This window comes from Passer domesticus, chromosome 9 (assembly GCF_036417665.1).
Source record: "Passer domesticus isolate bPasDom1 chromosome 9, bPasDom1.hap1, whole genome shotgun sequence".
NCBI classification, from domain to species: Eukaryota; Metazoa; Chordata; class Aves; order Passeriformes; family Passeridae; genus Passer; species Passer domesticus.
The window spans coordinates 38315535-38331645 of NC_087482.1; the positions used below are offsets into that span (position 1 = coordinate 38315535).

General features: G+C 44.0%; 1 protein-coding gene across 4 annotated transcripts in view; it reads right to left on the minus strand.

Annotated features, from left to right (window-relative positions):
* Positions 1-16111, minus strand: part of FHIT (fragile histidine triad diadenosine triphosphatase) — a 517045-nt gene that overhangs the window by 83632 nt on the left and 417302 nt on the right. The gene's annotated exons all lie outside the window — the stretch shown is intronic.

Below are 16111 nucleotides of genomic sequence, written 5' to 3' on the forward strand. Positions count from 1 at the left end.
CACAACTGCAGGGACAGAGTGCCAGGCGGCCCAAAAGCAGTGAGGCACAAGGATATGAGCCCAGTTTGGCAGAGCCTGAAGTGTGTCCCTCCCCTGGCACTGGGCCATGGCCCACGGGGTAGCAGGGCTGAGCACTGACCCAGTTTGGAGAGGAGGTGAATGGTGATGTGTTTTTGTCAAAAGTGCTGATGAGATCTGGGGAATACAAACAAAATTATGGACAAGAACACAAATATATGACTTGGCACCTTAGTGTGGTGTTATTACTGTTACCTTTCTTTTTTTTTTCTGACACTCTCTTCATACCAAAAAGACTTCCTCAAGACGCAAACTCTATCAGGAAAAATACTTTTCTGTAGTAAATTCAACTACTAACAACATTGCAATGCATTCTTTTTTTCTTTTTCCCTTTGTCTTTCACTCTTGAGTAAAGAAAAACAACAACTGAGAATAATTCTTCAGGGAAAAAAACCCAACACCTCAGTGAGGAGAGGCTGCAAATAATCTGAGTGATAGATCACATTTATGCATCTTCAGATCTTTTTAGATGGTGCCTAAATCCTTTAAAAAATAAATTACTGCATCACAAACAGCACCAAATGGTTCGCATAGAATTTAGATAGCTTGCACCTGATTCAATTTGATGAGGTAGAAATCAGCTGAAACTCCTGCACCTCATGGAAACATTCTCAAAACATGGCTTAAGTCTATAATGAAATATGAAATATAAAAGAAGGTTTTCTTAGGCTATTTGTAAGAAAATTCAAACACACCTATATTGTGTTAGCTTCTATCCATAATACCATTTGCTCAGTGAATAAAATGAAAACACAAGGATGTTTCAGTTAATGAAATATTCCAAATACCACACTATTTTTTTTCTCAGCTTTACCCTAGAGAAACCGAATATGTTATTTCTTATTCTTATCATTATCCACAGCTTTCAGTGTATTCAGACTAGAGATGAGGGTGAATCTTGAGGGTCAGAAACTGTGTTTTTGAGTAATATATCAGTGATAGTGTTCTGATAGTGTATTATACTAATATATCATAAGAGCAAAAGTGCTCCTGTGATGTATTAGTGCAATGTATCATCTGAACATCACTGCTCGTATGATGTATTGCCCAAAATCACAAAGCAACTTTAAAGACGGTCTTCAGTAGCCCTAGGCCTGAAATTTCGCTTTTGGACAGACCTTCAAGAAAAATAAAAGTGTCGATTAAAGTTTGCAGGGATACTGTAAAATTTCACTCCTGTCTCACACCTGTTGTTCTCATTTGATTTTAAATTTATTCAGAGCCAGTTCATCTGCCAGTCAGTTTTCTTCTCTTCTGCTACAAGGAATGATAGTTTTGCTACAAGTATCAATTTGCAGGAATTTCTCTTGATGATATATATATAAAACCTAACATCAGCTATCAACAACCATATTCCCCAGAAGTTTCGCCATCTTTAAGCATAATTTTTATCTCTGGTGCAGAATGCTCCAGGACACACACAGGAGAAGATCTGTGCATACCCGTGACAGACGATTTGGATATCAGAAAACACGCAGGGATGAGTCCAAAGCTCAGTGCAGAGATGCTGCACTGCAGATGCACAGACCAGCACAGCAGGTAATGAATGAGCCTAATGTGATCTTCTACCCAAAATGGGCTCTTATGATCAGTATGGAAAAAAAAAAAGAATAAAAAGTGTTTATGAGAGCATATGGGCCACTTGGCATCGGTGGGGATGTTCTCAGGGGTTAGTCACCTATACTACATGCATTATGTTCTCACACACTGCCAGGCTGCATAGCAGAATCCATCAACAGTATCACAAAACAAATGAATATTCCCAAGGTTTGAGGTAACAACAATCAATTTAAAAGAGAGTAATTTTTTTCTAGTCATCCATTTTTGGTTTGGTTTTTTAATGTTTTTGGTTTTGGTTCTCTCCCCACTGTTTGTTAAACAGAAACAAACAGGATCAGCAGCAGTGTTTCACATACTTCCCTTCCATTCAGTTTTACCAAGAAATACATGCAGCACAGAGCTGTGGCTACCACGCAGTCAGAAACACTGAACAGGGAGATTTCACACTTTCTCCAATCTGCCTTTCAGCTTCTGCCCTTCTCAACTCAGAGTGGCTGATACTTTGATTCATTAGGAGATCTTTAATTGATCATTTTTACTCCTTAGTACTATTTGTTACTGCTAAAGCCTCAGTGCACCAAGGCACTTAAGCACCAGCTCCATTTCCAACCTGTGAATTGGTTCAGTGGGAATATTCCCATCCCAGATGTTTTGTTTATGTTTTGCATCTACTGCTGGCTACGGAGAGGTCTCCCTAAATGGCAGTAGCAAAAATAACTTCAAGGTGCCCACAAATTAAAGTTGTTTCCTTTCATTTGTATTCCAAGCAAAACAAAAACCCACACATCCAAATAAACCTTTTGCAACTGACTGAAATATGTCAGATAGAAACAAAATACTGGGATGCTTTTTTTTTTTAACTAAACAAATAGATTTAGGCAAATCTTCCATCAAAACACTGCTTGAACACAACATCCAAATACTGACCAAAACTGTCAAAATAAAGCATTTAAATTTTTTTCCCCAGTTATTGTGGGGATCCTCATGTCTGGTGGGTGGCAGACAGCCCCATCACATTCCAGCAGGCTGTAATCAGTCACTGTGGATGGTATTTCATTTTTTTCCTAAAAAAAATTGCTTTTCTCTCATTTTGCATGATTTTCATTAATAAGCAAGGAAAGCAACACACAACAGCCAAGACATTTACACTAATGGACCAATCAATATCACCCACATCAGGGCACACAAATGCAGGCACACACTTGCATTGCTTGGGCCCATCCCTGCTCATCAGGCACTGATGGAGGAAGCAGGACACTGCCACGCTGGGTGTGACAACAGTGACAATGTGAGGATGCAGCAGAAGACCCCGGGGGGGGGGCACTGTGTGAGTTAAAGATGCCTGAGCCTCACTAGTTGCTTCTGAAACTGGGGGCAAGATTTCCAGTCAGGGATATTTAGAATAGCAGGAGCTGGAAGGAGGCTGTGGAAGCTGGATTTTATAGGACCTTCCAAATTAAAATTATTAGACTGACAGTTTTCTAGGGTAGCGACTGCAGCTCCCCCTGCTTTGCAATGCAAACAAAATCTCAGTTTGAGAAACTTCTAATGGTGAGAGTTACCAGGTGATGCAAAATCACTTGTAAGAGAAGTTTCTTCAAGACCTTTATAGCCAGAATGACAAGAGCATTAGAAAATGTACTGCAAGGAACAGATCTGTAGTGCCATGGGGAACGAATGAGCCAGAGCCGGGGTGTGATGCCTCTGGCCTCCCCCTGCAGCAAGAGGATGCTCCATGACATTCCAATCAGGACTGTGGGAGCACAGGGCTGCTCATGGGCACTCTGGAGCACGCTCGTGCCACCACTGCCAAAATCTGGCCGCATCACAGGACTTTGTGGGATTACACCGCTAAAGCTGCTCTCCAGTGAACCAGAGCTGCAAAATGCCCAGAAAGTCTCAGCCAAAAGGCCTGGAGCTTGTGTTGCTGGAGAAACAAGCATTCAGATCAGGTGAGTTTTCCTTCAGCACTCAAGGCCATGCAGAAAGCAATGTTCCTGGTTACGGCTGGTTTTATATACTGAATTATGGTCAAATAACCAATGTGTCACCACTTCACTGGATTTAAAGTGAAAATACTAGACAAAAATAGACACTGAAACAGATTTCCCAGGTAGACCAGAATAGTGAAGAGCAGATGAGCCTGCCACACACCACTGGGGAGGACATGGGCGTTGCCTACAATAATTCATGGACATTATGTTGTGTTCACTCAGCTGCTGTGCTGGTTAGGAGGGCAACGGAGCTCAACTTCCAATTGAAAGGGATGTAAGTCTGTACATGAGCTGCTCAGCACCCAGGGTCTATTAGCAAAAAATGTTCTTATAGCATGAATACAGAAAAGCTGGCAAAGGGTCATATGACCCTGAGGACGGGGAGCTGCCACAACATTGGCAGAGGAGGGGCTGTTCTCCCTACATCTGCAAAAGCAGAACGTGGCTGACCTGTGCCTTCATGCAGCTTCATCCTCCCCCTTGTCACTTTTCTTTTTTTTTTCCAGTCAAAGCTTGGCAGCTGTGGGTTTCCACAGTGTCATGGTGCAGCAGGACAGGAAAAGCTGTGACCTGCTGTGGTTGTGGCCAGGCAGGAGGAAGGGCTGGCAGGGAATCAGCAGCTCCAGGCAGCAAGACCAGCTGGCCAGGAGACACTCACCAGCCAGTTCACTGGGAAAAGGGATGGTGGTTCTCAGGTAAGACCTCACTTGCTGCAAAGTGCCCTGTCCATTACAGACAGGGGCTTCCTATGGGAGGCTGTGATAATGCTTCTTCTAAACTACCAGATTAACTGTAGAAATTCCAAACTAATAACCATTCTCCAAGTAAGACTGTTAGTGGGTGATAAAGAAAATCAACCATAATACAGAGATAGCCACATGAAAAATAGGGCAATTTTGTCCTCTCTGTAAACTGGGCTTCCACAGAGCCCTTGTTTGCTATTCCTGATTAACTGCTCAATTGTCCCTGTTACAAAGTTATTCCATGGAAAGCCCTGCCTGTATATCCACAGCTCATTAGCAGGAAGCTCTCCCTCTGCTGCCCCTGCAAATCCAATGTGTCACTAACCACAGGCACAGCTGGTACCACTGCTCTTTCTAGGCACTGAAAGCCAACTTCCAGGGCCCTTGACCTGCAAGTCCTGGCAGAGTCATCTTCATGGGAAAACAGTTCTATACAGTGAGTATTTACGAGTTCTTTATGTTTTTCCAAGTCCTGAATTAGTTTGAGATGGAGAAATAAACTTAAATTTTTTTTTAACTCCTACCCAACATTAGGAAAAGAGTTTTGGACAACTAAAACACTCAATTTTAACAGCCTTTAAAATTATTGCCTGCATTAGTAGTGTTCCCCCCCCCCCCCCCCCCCCATTTCAGGAGTTCTAAATTAGTCAAAGACAGATCACTTTAAAGGAGCTAATTTTTATAAAATAATAAAACATGACAGGAAACTGCTTGAAACCGTTCCTTTCCTACAAAACTGCCCCATTTCTAGGAATCAGTGCTTTCTTTTCCAGCTTTACTAAAGCCTTGGGCACGAGGCTGCACAGATGCAGGCCCTTGGCATCTCCGTCGTGCTGGGGGTGAGGACTGCTCCAAATTCCGGGAGGCTGCATGGCCTGACACACCCTTGTAGCACCTCTGGCTCTGGTTTATTAAAACACAAAAGTGAGTTTTGCTTTTCTGCTGTCGTGAGGAGCAGAAGGATGTGGTACAGATGGAAAGGAGTGGCACAGACTGCCAGGCTTAAGAGCAGGATGTGCAGGGGAACAGGATTGATGCTTGAAAGGGAAGGACAGGGAAATCCATGCCTGTCTCAAAGCCCAGGGCAGCAGCAGAGGAAACAGCAGATGTGAAGATGGACTAGAAGAGCCACTGGAAAACAGGAAGGGTTGAAGCTGTTGATAGAACAAAGGCAGTTGTCAAGATTTTGTGAATCAAATATGTTGCACAGAAAGAGACTGCAAAGAAAGAAAACAAAGAACTGGAACAAGTCTTGGGAGAGAAAGTCACACAGGCTGTCCATGTGCTACCAAGTTGGAGGATGAGGGCCCTTTTTGTAAATCTGCATCACTGTGCATCCTTAGGAGGAAAAGTAAAGCTTTGCAATGGTCCCTACCAACACTTACACCATGGATTTACCTCTGGAAGAGCAATTATCAAGATACTTGCTCAGCACAGAAAGCACGCACTTTGGAAAGCAACAAAATTAAGAGAATTTGCAAATGTCTCAGAAGCCAAACCAAGTGGGGGACTTGCAGCAGAGTACATCTTTAGACATGTAGGTTCAGAAATGTGCAGATTCAGCATTCTCAATAAATAATGCATATGTCAACTGCTATGAAGTTTAAATAAATGAGCTGTGGGTGAGCTAGGAAAGGGATGTAGACCTCATGAAAACAAGCACAGAAAGATTTTTCAACCCACTTGATATCTGTAGTTATAACTCCCATGGCTAAGGGCAGCTTCATCATTTGCAAGAGAAGTGCCAAACCCTCCCCTTGAGCCCCAAACCCAAGAAAACTGGCACAATAATGAGGGTAATAAGCCTGCTTGCTGGAAGTGGTGATCCAAATGTACATGTCTTTGAACATCTCTTAGGAGATCCTCTGAAAGGCAGCAAATAAATAAACTAATTAGAAATAAAGGTTGATTGATTCTTTGAACTTGTATTTCCTGACCTCTAAGCTGCTCTGCAAGTCGAGGAATGAGGGTCCATGCATGGTGGGGGGAAGTTCAGGCCAAGGACCATCACCTGCCTTTGCTCATTGTCCATCCCCTCTACAGCACTCACAGGGAAGGATGGGCACACACATAGGAGCAGTAAACATTACTCTGCAAAAACAACCGAAAAACCTGGTAGCCCCCAGCCTTTTTTACAAATGGGAATGACCAGCAAAGGTGCCTCTGAAGTTAATTTGGAAGGTGGCACATGCTCAGGGATAGCTGGAGAGCACCTGCCTTGAGGCCCTAAGCCTTCCATCAGGGTCACTTTGCCCAGGTATTTTCACAAAAATTTGGTGTTGCTGAGATGCAAATGAAATCACAACTGCATTTCCTCTACCTCTGATCTTTAGTTAAGTCTTGATAAATGCATATTGTTTGAATACTTGTGATATGTATAATTAGGGTTCTTTAATTTATGTTTCAATAAAATGTTCTATAATAAACATTTACTGCTCCGTGAATAAACATTTAAATGAAGCTCCTAATGGGGGTTACATGTTTCGAAGCAGTTCATGGCTTTGCTAAAGTCTCTGCCTACATTTAATGAGAGTCATTTCCATAATCTGTGCATTATTGCTTAAGCCTCCCTTTAGGAATATTTTACAAAGTAAAACTGTGTGAAATATTATCAGCCAAAAGAGAAAATGCTAAGAGGATTATCAAATTGTCCTGTTAAAGGGACAGCACAAACTTTCATTTCCCCCCTGAGATGCCAACACTGTAATTATGTAAAATGTGCTTACTAATCACCACACCGGTGTGTTTTTACTGGGTTTCTCCCTCAGAGACCCAGGCTAAATTAAAAGGATAGGAGACCCCTGAAAGGTCTGACATGAAGGGCAACATAAAGCTAATTTACTTTCTGATATTAATAAGAGGAAGGACCAAATCCCCCAGGCAAATGCTGTAGATGTCAAGGAACATCCGGCTCGGTCGGAGCAGGCTGAGTTGTGCACAAAGCTGAGCACAGCTGCTCCCACCACGGGGCCCTGCAGCCCCACAATAAACACCCAGGGTCTCATCCCCACTTTGCTGAAACTTCCACCCATTTTCTCACTGACTGCAGTAATGGCAGGACTCAGTCTCCCACAAGAGATATAAAGCACACTAGGTCAAGGGAAAGATTATTGTTGGAATACAGAGGGTTTTCAATTCTCTGGAGCCTCTGCAAGAATACAAACACCTGTAAGGTATTTCTTCCATATGTCTGAGTACATTTGAGGAGAGCATAAAACTGAAATATATCTTCTCTGCTCTAGCAGGGAATAAGAGCATTATAGCAGCAATGGCCCACTCCCCCTTTAATGCAGGGAGTAGAGGAGAGGAAGAGAAGATAAATCAGGAATGTATGTGACAGGGGGAAGACAAGCCTTACATACCAGTTATTCTGAAAGGGAAATCATTATCTCTAATTTCTGTCTCTGTTTTGTGGTCCTTTTAGACAACTGCTGCAATCTCTTCTAGGATGATGACAAGGTTCCTGCAGAATGAAAATATTGTGTCTCCTCTTTCATTATTTAAAGATTTGTATTTGGTTTGTGTGGCCAGGTAGCAGGGGGCCACAGGTGTGGCTTCTGTGAGAAGCTGCCAGAAGCTTCCCCCACATCCAATGGAGCCAATTCCTGCAGCTCCAGGATGGATCCATCACTGGCCAAGGCTGAGCCCATCAACAGGGGTGGGGCCTCTGGGAAAACAGATTTGAGGAAGGGGGAAATGCCCTGTGCAAAAGCAACTACAGCCAGAGAGAAGTGAGAGAACAGCCCTGCAGACAGCAAGGTCAGAGCAGGAGGGGCAGGAGCTGCTGCAGCCCCTAGTGCAAAACATGGGCAGGGAGCTGTGTCCCTGCAGCCCATGGAGGATCACAGTGGGACAGGGGATGCACAAAGAGGGCTGAGATCTCGTGGGAGCCCATGCTGGAGCAGGGAGCAGCATGAAGAGTCCTGCCCCTGTGGGGGAAAGGAGCAGCAGAGACAAACAGGATGAATTTACCTCAGCCCCCATTCCCCATCCTCCTGTGTCACTGGAAGGGAGAAGGGAGGGAAAATCAGGAGTGCAGTCAAGCCTGAGAAGAAGGGAGGGGTAGAGGGAAGGTGGCTTTAAGATTTGGTTTTATTTTTCATTATCCTACTGTGATTTGATTGGTAATAAATTAAAATAATTTCCCCAAGTCAGGTCTGTTTTGCTGATGACAGTAAATGGTAATTGATCTCTCCCCATCCTTATCTCTACCTACAAGCCTTTTGATGTATTTTCTCCCCCCTGTCCAGTTGAGGAAGGGGATTTATAGAGTGACAATGGTGGCTCTGGTGGGTACCTGGTGTCCAGGCAGGGTCAGCCCAGCACAGGATGGAAGAGAGGTGCTACTGCACTGAGAAAGAAATGGTTTCTGGTGATGGCAATGTGACCAAGTTCATAAGTTTCTGTGGAGGATGAAATGCATTCAAGCCATGCTGCCTCTCATCACAGAATCCATCAGTGCTAAAGGAGATTTCCAAGGCTCTGTGTCAGTACTATAGACCCTTAAGAATACATTTCCCAGGAGCTAGCAAATATCTCAGTGCATACCTGTAGCACTCACTAGACTGTATTTAGTTCTTTATAATATTAAAATTATATATAGCAGCTATGGGTTCCAAAACGTGGGCTATTTCCCTGTTTTATTGCCAAATGTGCACATTCATCACTAAGGTTTAGCTGCTTCAGTTAAACCTTTTAAATGTAAATTATTTTCTGTTATAAAAAGCTGATTGTGGGAGTTTTAGTATTTCAAAGATGGTAATTTATGTGACTGGAACAAAATAAAACATTCAACAGAAACAGAATTTTACTTGATCAGAAACACTTTTATGTTTCAGTATAGTTTTCTTTTCATATTTTTCTCCTGCAGCAGTGGCCTCTGTCTTTCAATTAGCTTGAAACATAAGATCTTACACAAAACCATAATTTAATGCTATTTGCATATGCATAATTCCACAACTTCCCTGCCTCTCATTTAAAGTATTTTTAAGGTGTCATGAACCAATGCCTGAAATCCCTTGTGCAACCACCCAGGTTCTCACCCCTTAACAGTCCACAGAAGCCTCTGGGACCATGGGGAATGGACCAGTCTCCAAAAACCCTTCAGCATTAAGTCTCCTCCCTTGTCACCTCAAAGCATTTCAATGATGCACCAGTGAGGGAGCTGAAAATGAACAAAAACCAGATTTTCAGCCTGTAGCATATGACTGCAGGTCAATCCCATTTTTCTATGACTTACTTCCCCACTCAGTGTTGAATTTGAGACACAGAAAAGCCTCCTTGAAAATCACCAGACTTCATAGGGCACCTACAACATCACCCAAAGGGGACTGAAATCCCTGCAACAACTCCTTGGTTCCAGCAGCTGTTGGATCAGGTTTGCAGAACACCGTGGTGGCAGCACTGACACCTTTAAAGAGTCTGACAACAGCCTTTACAGACCAACATCTGCCTCCAGGCTACCAGTGCCAAAGTCCTGTCCTTCTTGACTTCCCAAATAACTAGGATGATTTTTCTCACCATCTTTCATAATATCCAGTCCTGCTTCCATTCTCTTTCTGCTCAAGCCAGTGGCAACACACTTATTAACTTCAGCTGAAGTGCTTCCTGCTTTGACTAAATCTGGCAAACAGGTGGGCTAATAATGCCAAATGATATATAATAGTATGTCCACAGACTTCACCAAACTTCACCAATGGAATGCAAATAAAATGCACTCCATTTTCTTTATTCATTCTGTAATATTTTCAAGTTAGTTTAGAAAATGTGCCAATATCCCTCTCTCAAACATTTTATTAACTTCTCAAGGTACTTTTGTAAGCCCTTGTGTGGCAGGCAACATTTGCACAGCTCCCACCTAAGTGTGGTGAATGCAAGGCCAACACTGATAAACACCCAGAAATGCATCTTCCATTGAGCACCTGCTAAAACAAGAACTCGATCATTTTAACTTACCAATTTAATCAGAGAAATGTATTATTGATTCAATCTTTCTTCATATTCATGAGCTGGCTAGAGAGAGGAGTGAACTGTTCTGCTCAGTACACTTTCACCTTGATAAACATGAATTACCCTAATTGGGAGAGAAGTTATTTCAAAATTGTTTAAATCCACAGATTCCTTTCAACAGGGAGCTTTGGTGGATTTATAACACACACTGGCGTTTGCCAGGAGGCCAGCTGAAACCACCAGACTTGCTGTCCTGGAGACCTTTCAACAGACACTTTGTCCAAATGGACTTTGACTGTGACGAGCAGGGCCATATGGGCAGGGGGGAGCAGAGGTGAACAGTCTGTGATTACGTCCCTAAGTCATTTAACCTTCAGAATTACCATTCCACACACTCTGCCACCCACCAGGAGGCTGTACAAGCAGGTAAAAAGATAGATGTCTATTCTTAATGACTGCTTAGGAGACTGCTGAGCTCTGGTCTGTGCCCATGTTGGTTCAGTTCATTAATGTAATTAACCAACAATCAATCTTTTTAAATTAGTTACACAAAAACAGCTACAGCCAGATCAGCTGGCATGAAAGTTAGGTCACGGTCCATTTCTGCACCATTTAACATCCACACTGGAACAGAAGACAGGGCATGGAAGCATCAGAGGCTGGAGCCAAATTCCTCTGAAGCCCCACAACTTAATTAAAGTGTGTAAAACTTGTGCATCTGCCTTGGTCTTGTTTGCGTGGCCGTCTGTGCTTGCAGCTCAACACCTTGATGATATAGAAACTGCTCAGATAACAAGAGGGAAGGGAGGGAAGGGAGGGAGGGAAGGAAGGAAGGGAGGGAGGGAGGGAGGAAGGAAGGGAGGAAGGGAGGAAGGGAGGAAGGGAGGAAGGGAGGAAGGGAGGAAGGGAGGAAGGGAGGAAGGGAGGAAGGGAGGAAGGGAGGAAGGGAGGAAGGAAGGAAGGAAGGAAGGAAGGAAGGAAGGAAGGAAGGAAGGAAGGAAGGAAGGAAGGAAGGAAGGAAGGAAGGAAGGAAGGAAGGAAGGAAGGAAGGAAATATTTACTAATGAAGGAATTTATTTAAATTTAAACAGTGTAACTTTACGCAGAACTTGAAATTGTACTTTAACAGCAGTCTCGTGATTCACCAGTGGCTGTTCACAGAATAAAATGAAAACAGAAGGAGCTGCAGTCACTATTATTGCCTGTTCCCTTTCCATGGACTAGGAAAAGACTAGCAGAGCAACCTGGATTTTCAGTGAACACAAAGGTTACGTGTGAGGGGTTACAGCACAGATCCACCACCAGCCTTGAATGCTGATCTGCTGCCCTGGGATCAGAGCTGCGAGCAGCTTGTTACTCGGGCTCACAGCCTGACTCCTTTCCCTTTTCTCTGGGGGCTGGGAAGGGCTCTGGTTGGCCCAAAGCTGGTGCAGTTTTCCAGAAGCGATGGCCGGGGGGTGCCAAGGTGACCGAGGCCTGCCCGTCCTGCGCTCCGGGCCCGCACTGTGGGGCGAGGTGCGTTCATCAGCGCTGCAGAGCTTGCCTCGCACTGCGGAGAGCTGGCACGGCACAGACCTGCACCAGTCTGAGGGCTGGGCTCGGGAGATGCTGCTCAGAGCCTTGGGGCTGTGGCTGCCAGGCCGAGGAGCTGCGGGGCAGCGCCGGGCCCAGTCCCGGCCGTACCGGGGGTTCTGCCCGGCGGCTCCTCAGCATCTGCGAGCGCGGTGCGGGTGCGCCGTCAGCCTGGTGCGACACTAATAGACCATCGCTTTCCCAGGCCTTTGAGCTGAACCTGAACTAAACTGCTTTCAATTTCCCCAAAAGGCCAAGTTTGCAACTTCGCCGTATGTTTGTCCATTAACAGAGCATCTGGCTTCTTATAATCCCTTGCACTAACGCAGTTGATCCGATTGCTTCCTCCCGAGACACCGGCACTGCTGCTGAACGACTGCCATGAAACCGCGATCTTCCTCCTAAATCCACCGTGGAACGGGTGGGCAGGAGGCTCCTGCCATGCAGGAGAGCACAGCCCTGCCTGGGCTGGGAGCCTTGGCACACTGCTCCGCTCCTTCCCTGTGCTCTGCCAGAACTGCATTTGAAGGGGCAGGATCAGACCCACAGCCTCCCCGTGGGTGAAGTGTGAAATGCTTGCCCGGTTTCCACTTCTGTGGAATCAGGCAGCTCGGCTGGTGCAGCAGAAAAGGACTGGGAATTGGGGCAGATGGGGAAGGATGCCTGCTCAAGTTTCATTATGAAAGCTGTGTGTAAATTAGCATGACTGGAGGGGAAAAAAAGGCAATTCTAGGAGACCAAGGAGGAATATGCAACCTGTCACTTAACGCTCCCCACCCTCTGCAGTGTTTCTGCCAGAAAACCACCAGAGCAGGTGCCTCCGGAAATGAAACTGAAGGAGACGTAAGTGAATTTAAAACTAATAACAGCAAGAAACTTTAATGAAACTCTCCCTGACTAGCTAGAGCTGCTTTTCTCATATAGGATTTTCTGGAGCTTTCATAACTCTGCACTCAAAAACCATTCTCAAAAGTTACAGGCAGCATATTATCACTTTGTGCCTCTGTGAACACAAATGCACCTTTTCTGCAGCACACATATAACAGCAAAATGTCAGGAGCCCATCACGGCAAACTCTTGATTTATTAACAGAGTGATCTCTATTTTCTTGGCATGTATGCAATCTATGTCATTGCTCTGAGATATAAATGCTGCTAATTGTAATTGAGCTGCTTCTGTAGCTGGTGGAGGTTTGCAGGAGCTGGGGGAGTGGAGATCTTGCCCCAGTAAAGCTCCCAGTTTGGTCTGGATCTGCCTCATCCCACACGCTGAGCAGGCAGCCTGAGCTATCCATGGTTTTTAGTATCCAACATTGCTGCCAGAGTCAAAAGCAAGCTGCAATGCACAAGGAATACAAAATAGGGACCTAGAGGGCAGGCAAAACTTTCATAAATTCAGTTCATCTACCAACATCGAAAGAATTAGTAATCAGAGAAAGAAAGCTACAGAAGTGTTAGCATTAATTCTACTCTGCTACAAGCCACGTGGTTAACACCATGACACCTTACCATTTACTGAGGGAGAGCTATTTATTTATGTAACCTATAGCTCACATTTAAATAATTAGTCTGCCTGATAAATTTTAGAACTTGCAATCTGTGTGCCACGTTTGCATAAGCACAGCATATTTAATGCAGGTACAATTGTTTAACACCTCCAGCATCGCATTAAAGAGTTTCATGTAATTAGCAGAGTTGGGCACTCCAACTTTCAGGCCAGTTACACATTGAAAAAAAAGGTGTTAGTTGTACAGTGTGAAGCTGCTGCTCCAGAAATGTAGTCTGCACTCCTAACAAGGGATGTTCAGAGAGCAATATGTGCTGCCTGGGAATAAGCAAATCAGGTCAGCTAAGACTGGACTTGATCCAAAGCTCCCCTCAAACCTTCTGTTATCTCTGAGAGTCTGAAGCTCCCAAGATCAGTCTGTAGAGTCTTTGGTTTTCTTTCAGCTCACCAGGAGCAAGGCCTGAATTTTAGAGGTGCCAACTACTTGTTCCTCTCTCCAGCATCAGAAGCTCAAAGCTTCCCTACAGCCAGGTGCCAGAACAGCACCTGCAGACAAGCATTTTCACATGAGGGCACATTTCTAGAAGGTGAAGGGCAATGCTCCTGGGGTGCTGCTCTGGATGCAGCAGTTCTCACTCTCTAATAAGCAGCAGCAGCTACAGAGGGATACTCCTAATGAGCTCTATTTACTCCTCAGCAGAACAGTCCCTGCTTCCAGGAGGTGCATCAGGGATGAGCTTGGTCTTTATTGCTATTATTTTGTTATAGTCAAGTAAGCAAAACCCCAGCTGTGTGAATCATATCATGGCAGTCTCTTGGCATCTCAGCAGATTAAGAATGCAATAAATACAAAACCTCATAGATGAGGTTGCAAACATAAAAATAAACCTGAATTTTAGCTTCAAATTTAAACACTGGAGGAACCTGAAGTGAAAGTCATGCTCACAGAGAGTGGATGCCATTGACATTCCTACTACATAGGAATTTGCTAAACAACATGAACAGAGCTAGCCTCTATCTTAGAAGTTAGAGTGTGCAAAGTGACAGCTAGCAAGCAAAAATGATGTTCTGAAACTCAAATCACAAATCAAGAAATTAGAAATGCTCACTTCAGAGCTTTGCCTTGGGCATCTAACCTGAGAAGAAAGCAAAAATAAATCAGTTTATTTGCTTCTTAGGTAGCCATTGCTCTTAAGCCAGATCATCAAACATCCAAATTTAAAGCCATATTTCTAAACTCACTCAGCAACGAGCAGCAACTGACATCAACACGTCTTGTCAGATTTTCAAAGCACTTCAACGTTCAGCACACTTCAAAGAAATTAGCCACCTGCATTATTGCCAATCAGTTCTGAAAACCCTGTTTCATCTGTGTTAAGCTCTCATGAAAACTTCTATCTATATGTTTTTTTTCCAAACGGTGTTTAGGCACTTCAGAAGCTATTCTTTGAATATCTTAGAGACACGTCAAGGCCCTTTTCACAGGGAATTATTTTCTAGTTCAATCTGCCCAAAATTGTAAAGAAACTGGGATCAATCCCACTGTGTCTATTTATCAAAAATCTTCTATCATCACAGGACCTTCATCTCAGATAAGTAAAATGAAGACAAGCTTCAAGTTAAAAATAGCACTACACAGTCTCCTCTGTTGGTAACTCAGCTGCTGGGAACATTTACCTCTGTATTGTTCCAAACTGAGTCGAGCAAACAAATCTCCTCTTGCTACTGCTGGAGAGAGGGAGCAAGACCAGATATTAAGAGAATTTTGATAACTCTGGGAAAATAAGTTCTTCTTGGGTGATAAGAATATATTTTCCAAGGAGAACTGCCATAAGTAACTCTTAGCAGGAGGTGTGGGAAAGCAGCACATGGTATATTCAGGGACATAAAATACTCCTGTACTGGCAGAAGGAGAGCATAGGAAGATGAAGACAGGGATGAAGTATTCCATATTCTTAGGCATGAGAAAGGAAGAGGTCCATATTTGCAAGTCCAAGGAAAGAAGGTGCCTTTGGGGAAGCACCACACAAAATATGGCCAGGGAAAAAAAATAAGGACCCTCTTTCTCCACAAAGAAAATAAAATCTGCAATGAATTAAGTTACACGAAAATCCTTATCTAGCAAGAATTTTTAAGGGAATGATTTCCCCCCAAATTTTAATGAAAAAAAAAAACCAGTTTAACAGCTTGAAAATAACTTAAAGAAATTCCCTCCCCCATTTCTATAAGGAAACAAACTCTCAATTTTGTACTTCTCCAAGCATGGAGCCAGATCCTTGCTGCCACCTCTATCTGGGGAGATACAGGACAGACAAATCTCTTTGCCTCTTTAGAGAGGTTTTTCACCCAGAGAAGCAGGGACTGCCCTGCCAAGGAAGGAGGACATGGAGCAAGGGGCTGATGCAGGGATGGCAGCAGGATAATGAGCAAGGCTGAAACCATCCAAGCAGGGGCAGTGAAACTGTGTCCAGCAAGGAGGAGCATCTCAGTGTCACAAATCCTTCCCACGTAGAATCAAAGCAAGAATAAATATAATGGAGCAGGCTGGGAAAGCATCCTTTGTAATCTCAGCTCACAAAAACCAACCACCCAACGGGGTATTCCAAAGCAGCTCCTGAAGCTGTTTGACAAAACCCCTCAATTTCCGAAATGCTAATCAGGGCAGAATTAGCTGATCAGGGAAATGCCACGATGGATGAGGACAGGAGG